Here is a 13095-nt window from a genome sequence, read left to right on the forward strand (position 1 = left end):
TTTTTTCAACAGCTGCAGTTTTGTCGGCATACCAAATGCTTCATTTCATCTTCGCAAAGTTTGTTGATGTTAAGATCCAGAGACAGAAGAAAAATCTGTGAAAGAATTACAAGAAATGTTGTTGCAGTTGCAGCATTCTTAGTACAATCAAGTCTGCTTTGTGCGTTTTGAAGTATTCCCAAATCAGGATTTTATGGCTTTTGTTTTTCTTTGGCTGATTCTTTCAGGGACTGAAATATTTGATAAATGGCAGCAAATGCTATTAACCACATGATCATAATTGTTGTTAAGTGGCTTTCTAGATGGTATCCATTGTAAATGGAAGTGGAAGGTGATGTGATTGCACTAATAAACTTATTAGGAAATCATTATAGTACCTTCTATAGTTCAGAAGGAGAATTCCTGGGCCTCACATATGATGTTCTCTACATCAAAAGGCAACAGATCTGCAAAGAAAGAACTACGTTTCTGCCCTTCATTTATAGCATGCATTCAGATCTGATTTGCATTCAAGATAGCATGTGAATTTTCCCTTATATTCACTTCCAAGGGTATTGAGGGAAAGTAAATTTGGTTCAGTTTTATGCAGACCTGAATATAAAGCACAGCTGTACTTGACACCTCATTGTTCTCCTACTGAAAATATTCTTATGGTGTTTGTTCAAGAAACTTTTTATGCCAGCTGCAGTTTTCACACTATTTCCAGTAAGAATTAAAAAAAAAAAAAAAAAAAAGAAGAAGAAGAAATCACACAGAACAGAAGGAACCAAATCTTAGCCCTCTGCAGCAGTGTATTCTGTGAATATAAAATGAAACTCTTGTTGCTGTCTCTCTTCATTGGTAACTCCATTTGCTCTAACAAACTAGACCAAAAACAGTACTTCCAAGGATGTTGGCTATGCTCCCTGGTACACTGTTGATATGCATGTAGAAATACCTTCTTTTATGCCTTGAATGTAATGCATAGATAGTATTGGGGGACATATTTTTCCCCAGGAATCTAAAGCAAAATTTGTCATTTCAGTGAAATGGTGCATGTTACTAAATGATGTGTGGATTAGGCCATCAAGGCCAGTAGTAATTCAGAAGGAAAGTTAATGTAGGGATTAGGGCATTAGTTTGGTGACTACTTTCCTGAAAGATCATGTGCAAACATTAATATATTTGAAAACAGCTTAAAGTCTGTTTATTCCCACAGTACAGACTAGACAGACCCCTAATTTATAACCTCTAGAGGTTATGTACAGCATCCACATACAGACAGAACCAAGAAAGAATTGAAGGATTGTGTTGATTTCGTTGCTGTTTTTTCTTGTTTCTCCCCTGTAAAAACAGCATACATTTTGGTGTACAGCCTGTCAAGGTCACTTTGAGAAGCTGTTCCACCCTACAGCATACTGACGGCTCTCCCCAGTCAGGTATCATCTGTGAAGTCACTGACAGATGTTAGACTCACCAGCCTAAAGTTCCCAAGATTATCCTTGTTTAGGTGTGAAAGTCATGAGCAGCCTCCTCTAACCATCACAGTCTTCCCATGATCATCATCAGCACAGAACAACCTTGCAATGACATCGAGCCAGCTCCCTCAGCACTCTTGGATATCTTTCTTGCTGCATGGACATGTGTATGTCCAATTTGTTTACATGCTCCTTATTCAGCCCGTCTCTACTGTGGGCAGTACTTCATAAGCCCACACTCCACTTCTAAGCTCAGGGACATGGAAGGCATGAGGGCATAAAGGAATAAGCATTGAGTACCATGGTCTTTTCCATGCCCTTTATCCCATTGAGCAGTGTGCCCATATTTTCTTAGGCTTCCTTTTGCTGCTGATGTATTTAGAGAAGCCCTCAACCATCTATAAGTTATGATGTACCCCTGCACTAATTGTTGATCCTGGAAATGAGGCCACCTGCTTACAGCAGAGCTGGCTGCACCAAGATACCCTGGTAGGACAGAGTCATCCAGCTCAATTAGTGGTAGAGAGTGTTTGCCAACTCCTTGCACGAGCTGTAGAAGGTTCAACAGTATGCAAAAATGTGGCCAGATTGGGTATGCTGACTTTGATCCTGTCCATGAATGTGTGCTCTGTCATAGTCAACCAAAGACACTCTTGAGTTCTCCATGCAAAAATTAAGCACTTAAATGAAGTTGCCATAGGCAGGTCACTGACCAGCTAAACTGGGTGATTCAGGGAGAAAAGGGCAGAAGACAGAAGTTCACAGTGCAGAGAGGCACCCTAACAACAACAAGATTTTGTCCTCTGAGGAACAAGAGTATCAACCTGCCTGTAACAGATGAGGATGCACTCTGGAGAACAAGAGTTTCAAGTATTTAGCTTGTGAATGCTATCATTATCTCATAGAATCATCATAGAATCATAGAATGGTTTGGGTTGGAAAGAACCTTAAATATCATGTAGTTCCAAACCCCCTGCCATGGGCAGGGACACCTTCCACTAGACCAGGTAGCTGAAAGCCCCATCCAACCTGGCCTTGACATGGCCATACAACGTCCCCTGTGATCACCAAAGGCCTGGCAGATCAGGAATTTATATCCTTTCTAAATGCAATAGTTGTAAACACTGGTGTTGGGCATGATACAGCATGATGTATCCTGCAATGTCTTCCCCCAGATTTCCTTAAAAACAAAAAAAAAGCAAAACCCCCCAAACCCCCTCACTCTCTCTTCAGTTGCCTAACTAGGAAGGTGTGAATCCTACTCACCTTAGCTTTTAACGGTGATGCTTCCCAGGCACCTAACATTCCTCTTCAGTGCAGGCCTGGAAGTGTCTTTGTCTTGGCAGACCTCTGCATCACGATGCCTCTATTGTCATGTGCTTTCAAACCCAAAATGGATTCTAGAAATGAGACCATATTCTCTCTGTCACCTTTAAGTGTTTCATGGGCATGTTCTGAGTGCAACCAGCCAGAGTTGGCCACACACAAAACAGATCTCTGTCTTCAAAGTTCTGCTTGCTCAAGACAGCTCCTCCTTCCCATGCAACAATATCACTACACTGACACGAAGCAATGCATGATAAAGGCAAAACTGAGGCAGAAGGACTGGCGGTTAACACGTCAGTGACATCTCATGCAGCAATACTGAAAGAGATTATCACACCGAGAGGTTTGAAAGAGTCTTAAGAGTCTGTACTGGTAAGAACAGAGGACCAGTATTATTAGCTTTGGACAAACAAATACAACAGAAACATCTTCAATAAAGGCCGTATCTTCAATAAAAGCACACATGTTTAATAAAAGCCTTCTCCTGTTGTCCCTGTCCTACTTCCACTGCCATCAGTGGAAAATCTTACTCTTTCCTGTGTATTTCTCTGAATGGTAGCTAATCAGAGCATATCCCTGAAACTGAGCATTCAGTTTGACAGTCTTACTTATGAATATGTTTCTCAGATGCTGAAACCCCACTGAGACTTGTATTTCAGTATGAGTCATATTTCATCACAGTATGTTAATTTAGTTATTGGTTTCCATTGAGGGATTGTCTTATAGAACACGTCAATGGAAGCCTTATTGTTTCCAAAAGAATATTATGTCATCTTAATGCAGTTTAGATCCAGTGCCTGCAGCTGCCTTCTGTTTAAGACTTGTTTCATTTAAGTTTATAACATTCTGAGAGACTTAATTCCCATTCATAGCTGCTTGGATCTAGGTCTTTAGTTTTATTATTGATGTGATGCAGCACGAGTTATCCCTCTAAAAGCTGTTCTCAGCTGAATGGTTAAGCAAAACATCAATCCGGCCCCAGGGCTCAAAGCTAATCTTTCAGCTCATTACATTTTAAAGATTGCAAACAGTCAGAAGGCCTGGAATTTATGTAACTTGGGTTATATACAGTAAAAGCATGTAAAAGTTATATAACTTAATGTTAATATCAGATGTTGAAAAATAATAGGTGTATCAGACACAGGAACATAACAAAAATGTCTCAGAGGAGTACTTAAGGTTATCCATTGACTAAACACACACAAAGAGCAATGTATTTTCACATATAATTAATTCTCTCACCATTTCAAAATTAAATGCATATTTTTCCACTATTTAACTTTTATAATAGCATTCTCATAAGTACTTTAATAATACTCTCAAATCTTTGCAAGTTTAAATTGAGTTTATGAACAGGCTAATTAATTTTACTGTCCCCATTATGGGAACATCAAAGTTGCTATTTACCTGGGCTGTTAGTAGCTTGTCTGTAGAAGTGTATTACAACTAACACTAAGATTTTGTCACAGAAATATCTAAGGAAGTGCACAGTCAGATTTTTAAGTAGAAAGGCAAAAATTATGCCATTCAAAAACAAGATCAAGAATCACATTACCATGCCTTTGTTTTCACCTCTTAGGACACATTGTAAGGTATGCACTCAGTGAATAGAATTGCCCTATCAAAATAATCCAGACTTTCTGTATTTAATTAAGAATAGATATGTCTTCTCTAAGGTGTGAGACAGATAAAGAAATTCCTGTGTGGTCCTCCAGGCTGTGTTATTAAGAAAGCCAAGTGAGAAGTTCTTAGGCATTCTTTCTGACCTTAAACTCTATAAATCCCAGCCTGACACCCTCCATGCTTAAAAAAGTATAGAATTTTAAAAAGCACTTCTTTTTTTCTTTTTCAGCCATGTCATTTACAAATTATCTCCTGTCAGGCTGTGGTGTAACAGTATGGCCTTTTTCCCACCAAAACAGCCTACCTAATGCACCAGATGCTGCCAGTCAGTGGAATACACAAGGCACCACTTTCAAAAGAGCCACAAGAGATGGCGTTCACCTCAGATGCGGTACAGAACTCTTATCTCTCCTGTGCTAGGCATGCACTTGGCCTGCGATAGCTCATATCCCAGCAAACAGGCTATCACACTCATACCTGGATTGCTCCATCCCACCTGAGTCTCAAGGACACAGGGAAAAGCAGGAGACTGAGAAACAGAGTATGAAGGACAGTGCATGAGGTGGATGAAGAAATCATGTTATATTTACCCAGGTAAACATAATTCCTCACTTTTTTTTCATTTCTTAGATGACACTAATACAGTCATTTATTCCACTGAACTTTGAGCTCTTAACAAGAGCTAAATTAAGACTATCATCCCTCCAGGATCCCTACCTCCTCAATGGAAAATAAAAGGCTTCTGCAGAGGGCGATTTAACCCAGCCAAAATCCAAACCAATTCCCAAGATCCTGCCCCTATATTAAGATCTATTACCACAGAGCCCCTTCCTCTGGAATAGGAAGTCTTCTGCTTCAGTGAGACCACTCCTAACAATACCCAGTGAAGGATTTAGTAACGGATGTTGTGGCTCTCAAGGCTTCCAGCATTTTTCTGGCTGTTAGCCATTATGTTCACCTACTCACAAGCAGAAAGCACAGAATTCAAAAAGTTTTCATTTAAAATATGGTTCTCAAGGAATCCTTTATTCCCCAGATAGCCATGGACAAAATGCATCTCAGTTTTTAAAGGTGTATCGACAGATCTGCCCACTGAAGTCAGCCTCATGGAAAACAGCTCTCCAGCCTCCTACTTACATTAAAATCAGTTTCAGAGGAATTAGAAGCAGTTCTTTAATCATTTAGACCTTTTTAGATACCTGGGGAGCAGAAGAGTTTTGGACTTAAGACCTGACTCTATTCCCATTGAAGTTCGTGGGAGATTTGCCATTAATTTCCAGAGGAAGAGGATGAGGCCCCAAACTTTTCAGAAAGTGATGCAGTAGTGCTTAATGGATCATGCAGACCTCCTCAGTTGAAAATACCTTTGTGGTTCCAAGTTTCCATCTACCTTTCCTGGATAAACATGGACATTTAGTTCTCTATTTCAAATTGTTTCCAACTAACATTTGCAACACAGTCATATTCCCTTTTTGTCTTCTGTTAAAAAAAGAAATACTTAGCATGTTCCATGATGTTAGGAAATGCCAAGGAATCATTCCAGCAAGTAAAATTTCATACATCTAGCTGGCTAGAAAGAATAAATAATGACCTTTTCCACATGCCAGCAAATATAAAACGTTCATATTTCCACAGGCACAAGCTTAATGGCCATCTGAGATGTCTGATTCATTTATGATTTAAGCGCTGTTTATAGGAGTTGACCAAAGAATTTACTTGATATCACTGAGGAATGCAAAACACATGAGTAAATCATACAATGCGGATATCCACATGCAACTCACCAGAAGTGAAATAAAGCACATTTACACTAAAAAAGTAAACTTTTGCATGCACACCCACTTCTATGTAATCATGGAATCCTAGTTTCCATCACTTCAAACCAATTCTGCAGTTTTTCAGTTAGTGTATTACAATATCACATTGGAAGCCTGAATCTAACTTATGTCTCTTGTTTTCTTGATACTATTCCCTTTCCACTACTCTGTCTCTCTGTGTATTGTGCCTATGTTTACTATACAACTGCTACCAAGTGCAGACCTCACCTCATGCTGTAACTGCTGTTTATATGAGGAGCGCTAGTCCCTTGTCCAAAATAGGCATCTAGAGCCATTGGAGATTGGTTGCTTGTCTGGCAGAGGCTGCTGTAGAAGGATGTGGAGCTCCACCGGTCATGTGCCGTATTTGTCAAACTTCAGCAGATGACACTAAATACTCCATCTATGCATGGGAAACAATGGACAGAAATCTATGTTTCTATGCTAAACAGGACATTTAAGCTCCTTCAAAGTACCCATAGGGTCTCACTCCAGTCAACACAGGTACATCCACCAACAGTTTAATCCCGTCTATTGTAGATGGTTATAAATAGGTGCAATGAATTAACGGCTGGAAGTTCCCATCTCTCTCCAATGCCTATGGTTATGTTTAAATTAATAAAGTTGTTAAAGCTAGTGTACGTGGTCAACCTCTCCATGAAATTGTCTTTACTGCTTAATTGTTAGCATAGTCCCTGGTGTAGTTTTGACCTGGGACAAAACAAAGTCTGGACATATTTTAGGAGCTAAGCAGGGACTCTTCCCAATACTGACAAAAGAATGGGCCTATCTCCTTTTATTTACTGGAATAGATGTAGCTTACATAACTATCTTGGATGAGGTACTTATAATTACAGCATGGCTCTAGACCAGGTGAGATGAGACCCATCCAGTATGACTGAAATGTTCATAGCTGGCCAGTGACTGCAGATGATCTACTCAGGACAAGAACTTTGGTCCTGCAGTTCCAGATAAAGTCAAGGGTTACTACTTCAAAATCTTGTCTGACCCTAAACCAGCTGTGATAGCATTTTTCAGTCTTACTTAGAATTGGCCTCATTGCACTAACTGCTATAAAAACAAGACCTAACAGAAAACATCTCAAATAGACTGAATGAAACAAAGAACATGAAAAGGTAAGGGGAAGGATGGGATATAAACTGATACAGTACGTATCAGCAGCAGCATAGTCAGTTAAGCAGTGTATATTTTATAGAATCACAGAATCACAGAATTTTTTGGGTTGAAGGGGGTCTTTAAGATCATCTAATCCATCATCTAGTCTAGCCGTGGGCGGGGACGTCTTTCACTAGACCAGGTTGCTCAAAGCCCCATCCAACCTGGCCTTGGACACTGCCAGGGATGGGACATCCAAAACCTCTCTAGGCAACCTGTTCCAGTGTCTCACCACCCTCATCATAAAAAATTTCTTCCTTACATCCAATCTAAATCTACCCTCTTTCAATTTAAAACCACTGCCTCTTGCCCTGTCACTAGAGACCCCGATATAAAGTCTCTCTCCATCTTTCTTGTAAGCTCCCTTTAAGTAATGAAAGGCTGCAATAAGGCCTCCCCAGAGTCTTCTCCAGGCTGAACAACCCCAACTTTCTCGGTCTTTCCTCATAGGAGAGGTGTTCCATCCCTCTGACCATTTTCATTGCCCTCCTCTGGACCCCCTCTAATAGGTACATGTCTTTTTTGCACTGGGGGTTGCATTTTGAAATGTTTGTCTATTCATTCTTTTATGGTTGTCCAATGCTGATGTACAATTCGACCCTAAAACAGATATGCCTTGATACATACCAGACATAATACCATGCTGCTTAAACAGGCATTCCATGATTAAGACATTCTCTTGAGTACTTCAGCTGGCTGCTGGAAGTTAGGCAGGATGAATGAAGGCTTCTGTGACTAAAGGAAAATTTTCATATTTGTTCTTATATTAAAGATTGTCATGCAACATGATAGACAGCACGTAAAAACAACATGAGCAATGTGTTTTCCTTTACAGTCTCTCACACTAGCCATAAATACATGATTTCCTCCATCGTGACTTCTCAATGGCATTAGGCAATCTGAATGTAATTCATTTGACTTATATTTTGCAGGGTCGTATTCTCCCATGTTACTGCCTTGCCATAAAGGGACTGCATAAAGAGCATCCCAGAACACAGGCAGACTTCAGAAGGAAATTTTTTCAAAGTAGTAAGCTGGCTGCTTATTATGGCCTATTAGGTGGAACACAGTCAAAAGGTACAAACAATCTGAGCGTCTAGCCTCAGTTAAGTGGAGAGTGGGACTTGTTTCATGGTCAAATACTTAGACTCCCTGGAACAATTTGTTTGATTCCTGGAAGAGCTGACTTGGATGCTGAGATTTCCAAGGTTCCACTGGATGCTGTGGAACTCACTGTGGGAGCAGCTGCAGCCTGCTAGCCAAAAAATTAAAAACCTGAGATCCTCTTACTCGTGGTAAACTTTACACACTGTGGCAGGTTTCACATGACTCAAATGAGTCATGACCTATGGCCAAAGCAGTACTTGTAGTCAGTGGTACAAAGTATGTCATTGTGGTTATTTGGCTACTTCTCTCACCCCAGCTGTAGCTGTAGGTAAAAGCTCTTGATGATTAGTTATAAAATATGCTTTAAGATCGCCTGGGATAAAAAAAAGTTCTGAAGTGATGCAACATTCACAGGCATTGGTACAAAGTGTCCCATAAACTTCACATGGGTTTTAGCTCAGGCCCTGCCGGGACATACTTTACTAAGTGGGCAGGGAAAGTCGGCAGTCAGGAGGTGATTATCATCTTTACATAAGCCTCACGTCTGACTGCTGGGAGTAGGAATTCCAGCTGGGAATGTTCAAGCCACTGTCTGTGTTGAAGTTATGTCATCAATAATGTAGCTCTTGGCTGGAGTAATTTCAAATAATAAAAGTTTCTGTAGTTTGTAAAACTGGATTTTGGATATATAGAAGGCAGTCTAATGTCTCAGTGTTGCTCTCCAAACATCATCTTTCACTCCAAAACAGTGTTAAGGGCCAAATTCTCTGTGTGGCTTCAACCCAGACTCTAACATTGCAGCTGTAAGTTCTGCACAGGGTGAGTAGCCGTCTAAATATACCGATCTTGAGGAGTGTACAGTTTAATTCACACACAACCCAGCAAGGAATGGCAATGGACCAGCACAGAGAGTGAATGGTCATAAATAAACCAGAACATTTCATTTGTTTCTTTTTTTAACAATGTCAGGAGGGTTATTGGGGGGTTTGGTAGAAGGGCAGCTGGAAGAAAAAATGCATCAGGTGAAATTAAAGAGAGCAGAATGAGGCTTCATAATGCCTCATAATTCATAGTAAAGTTTAAACCAAGCAGGGAAGCAACATGGGATAAGTCTCAGAGTCAGAGTGCTCTTCCTGCCCTGCAGGAGGAGCAGCATCCTAAAAGTGTCACTTCTGTGGGGTTATTGTGCTCAGCTACCAGTGCAGCTGCAGTATATACAACCACTGTTCTAACTTTCTGAAGTTACAAGCAAATGTAGCACACTGTGACTCATAAGCTATTGCACATTGACTTTGGAGAGGTGAGATGCAATTTATTAATCTCAGGTGGGATATAGTCTTCCTAATTCAAACTATGGATGTAAACGAAGCAGTGCTAGGGCATGGGCATGAACGATGGAATCCAGCCATCACACTTCTTGTTTGTTGGCACAACTCCGGCACTTTTTCAGACACTTAGTGGTCTTCCAGGCATGGTTCAGGCACTAGCATGCACCAGGGACCCTTCCAGTAGGTGAGGTGTTAGTTCAGTGGGGAGAGGAAAAGGAGTGGGAGACTTTAACAACCTGGACATGGCTACTTTGTGCCACTTGGCCTCAGAGCTGGAGAACAGGCCCTTGCTCTGCTCAGTTTATTAGCCTGGGTCTTGTCTTAGATGTCTGAACAAGCACAGAGGTTCTCACTCTCTCTGGAGGTGTTTAAAGCATCCAGCTCTCTGCATGTGGGGAATTCGCAGTATTCTGTTTGGAATTCAGTATTTCACTGGGCACCTATCTGGATAAGGCAGCAAGGTCCACACCTTGATTTGCTAGAGCTGAGGAGCACCACAGGGTGTCTGCAGTTCCTTCCACCTCCCTACTAGCAGGTAATGCTTCCAGCAGAAACCAACTTACAGTGATCTGATAACATCAATGTGTTCTTAATAGCAGTGATATTAATTAATGACTTATTAAGTATTCCCAGCATAGAAGAACGTGTTCAACAAAATAATAAGTCTTTTCTTTGAATTAATTATTATAATAAAGCTGAAGATTTTCTTAACTCAGAGCAAATTACTTGAGCAAACTGTATCATGCAGACTAACATTTTAATTGAATAATTCAAGGCAGAGAAAAACAGCACTGCTTACATTTAGGGAGCCACGGTGTTATCATTTCTTAAGCCTTCAGAGTTATACTCACTTCTAACATATTCTGTACTCTGCTTTTCACTTTTCAAAAGATTCTCACAAAATCGAAGAATTTCTGGTTTTAATATAGGAGGCATGAATGCAAACAACAGTTCTTTTTTTAAAATCATCTGTATGTTCTACCACCCACCATAAACTTCTCTTGGCACCAAACACACCTCCAAGCTTGTCTCAGCTTTAATCCCACTTGTAGCCATGAGCATCACTTTTGACAGGTTTGAAGCCCCCACTTATTAGCAGCAACAACTGAAATCATCTTGTTTAGGACACCTCTCCCAGCAGCAGCAGTCCTTTTGGTCAGACCAATAAACTGGGAAGCGTTACTCCCCATATGCCAACCGCGTAGCACCACCACTGATTTTACTGGAATCTGAGCACCCTGAAGGAAATATCCAGATAACATCGTTCAGTACTTGCTTTCTCATTGAGACAAATCTTCATTAAAGAAGAAAGTTGTTAATCCCTGTTTGTAAGGCAGTAAATAAGATATTTCAAATCTTGCAGCAAAATATTTCCACAGAGCCATTCTGTGATGCAGTTCTTCCTGTGATATTCTTGAAATCAGCCATGGGAGTCACTCAGACCTTGTGAAACACAACACTAAAGACAAGGAAAAGTCTTATGCCACTTCTTTGGCATAAGACAGCTATGGGAGCTTGAAAGAGGCAGAGAGAGTGCTGAAGATCTCTGTTAGCTGGTTGACGCTTCATAACTCTTTGTACCACCCCTTAAGACTCAAAGTGCTGCCCCTATACCTGCTGGAAAACAGCAGTATTTATCATTCAGAGAGATGATGGTGGCAGCCCTAGCAGGCAGGCAGGCAGTATCCAGCATGTTTATAGCTCTTTGAAAAAGAAAGTAGAATAGGAAATCTTCCAAGCCTGTTCAGTTAGTAAAGTTTAGGCAGTGATGAGTACAAAAAAAATCAGAGAGGAAATGAAGTCTAAGTGACAGATATTTTTCACACTACTTAATACAGTGCTAGATGCTTCAGTGATAAAGACAGAGCGATTCTAACTCACATATCCAAAGAAGCATTGGGCATCCATTCTGTTTCTGGCATATTAGACTGCCAACCTTTCTCAGCCTCCCAGGCTGACCTTGAAACAGCCCTGTGATAGGAAGGGGTAGGCACAAAGTAATTCAAGCTGCTCTTTCCTGTGCACACAGAAAAAGCCCTTGATTCACTTCAGTAGTATCATTCAATCCTGAGACCACAATCAGGAGTGGACACTTGCTATATTCAGACACAAAATGGAAGGTGGTTGTAACCAGGACAGTAACCAGAATCTCTAACCTATTCCACATCTGGGGGAGATTAAAAGAGAAAGTGCTGAGATGTCTTTTTATTTCCTCCTTCGGAAAAATACCCCATCACACATAAAAAAGTTATTAATTGTCTGCAGATTGGCTAAAAGTCATGTCAATTAAAGTAATAACAGCTTTGCTGTTCAAGCAGTTGTAACCAGGTTCCAAAGTTAACAGCCCATTGTAAAAAAGAGAGTAGTTCTCACCTTTCTAGGTCTTCTCATTTGAATCTAACTACAGAGAAGTTAAGGCTATGAAATAACAGTCTGAGCTATGAAAAATGACTTTACAGTAACAGTTCAGGAGAAAACCCCAAAACTCCAGCTCTGCCTTGCAGTCCTCTGATGTGAGACACAAACCCTCCCGTGGCCCAACTGCTCAGGCTGTCTCACAGGGGAAAGCAAGAAGGAACCTTGTCAGCTATTATTGATTATTAATTTATTATCATATTTTATTGTAGCACTCCTGCTCCATGACAGATAAGCTGTGTCAAGCAATTTATAGGTCTTTTGAACTTCCAGGCTAAAGTGACAGTGGCTATTAAATAGTGAACTGTTATAAAAGAAGCTCAGGCCCCATAAAAGGAGTAAAATGGGATGAAAGGTGTCTCCACAGATCTTCATCTCATCTCCCACAGACTTATACTAGTCCACCGATTTCTGATTAATAGCTCATTAGGGGGTGGGGTAAATTTCTAGGAGGAAAGTAAAACCTGTGTTAAAGTGGCATGACTTGCCAAAACCAGCAGACAATCTCCTTCTTCTAAGGGCAGGCAAACAACATTTGGTGATGAATCAGTACGGTCATTAAGCATTGACGTTAACTACCTTTATTCTGACAATCCACAGTTATGTGAGGTGAAATCTGAGAGATCTTGAGCTTTCCGTTAAAAGTTATCAGTCTTCCAAGAAATTTTCTGGGCCAGATTAAATAAATCACATTTTTTTCCTTTGCACATGCATGCCTGGGGGGGTGGGAAATTAAAATTGCAGGTACATTTCATGTCACTTGGATACTTAAGTTAACACTATTTATGGATATTCAGCACATTACATTCCATCAGCTGCGTGGGTGTAAAGGAGATATTGGCAGAA

Source organism: Aquila chrysaetos, chromosome 15 (genome assembly GCF_900496995.4).
Source record: "Aquila chrysaetos chrysaetos chromosome 15, bAquChr1.4, whole genome shotgun sequence".
NCBI lineage: Eukaryota > Metazoa > Chordata > Aves > Accipitriformes > Accipitridae > Aquila > Aquila chrysaetos.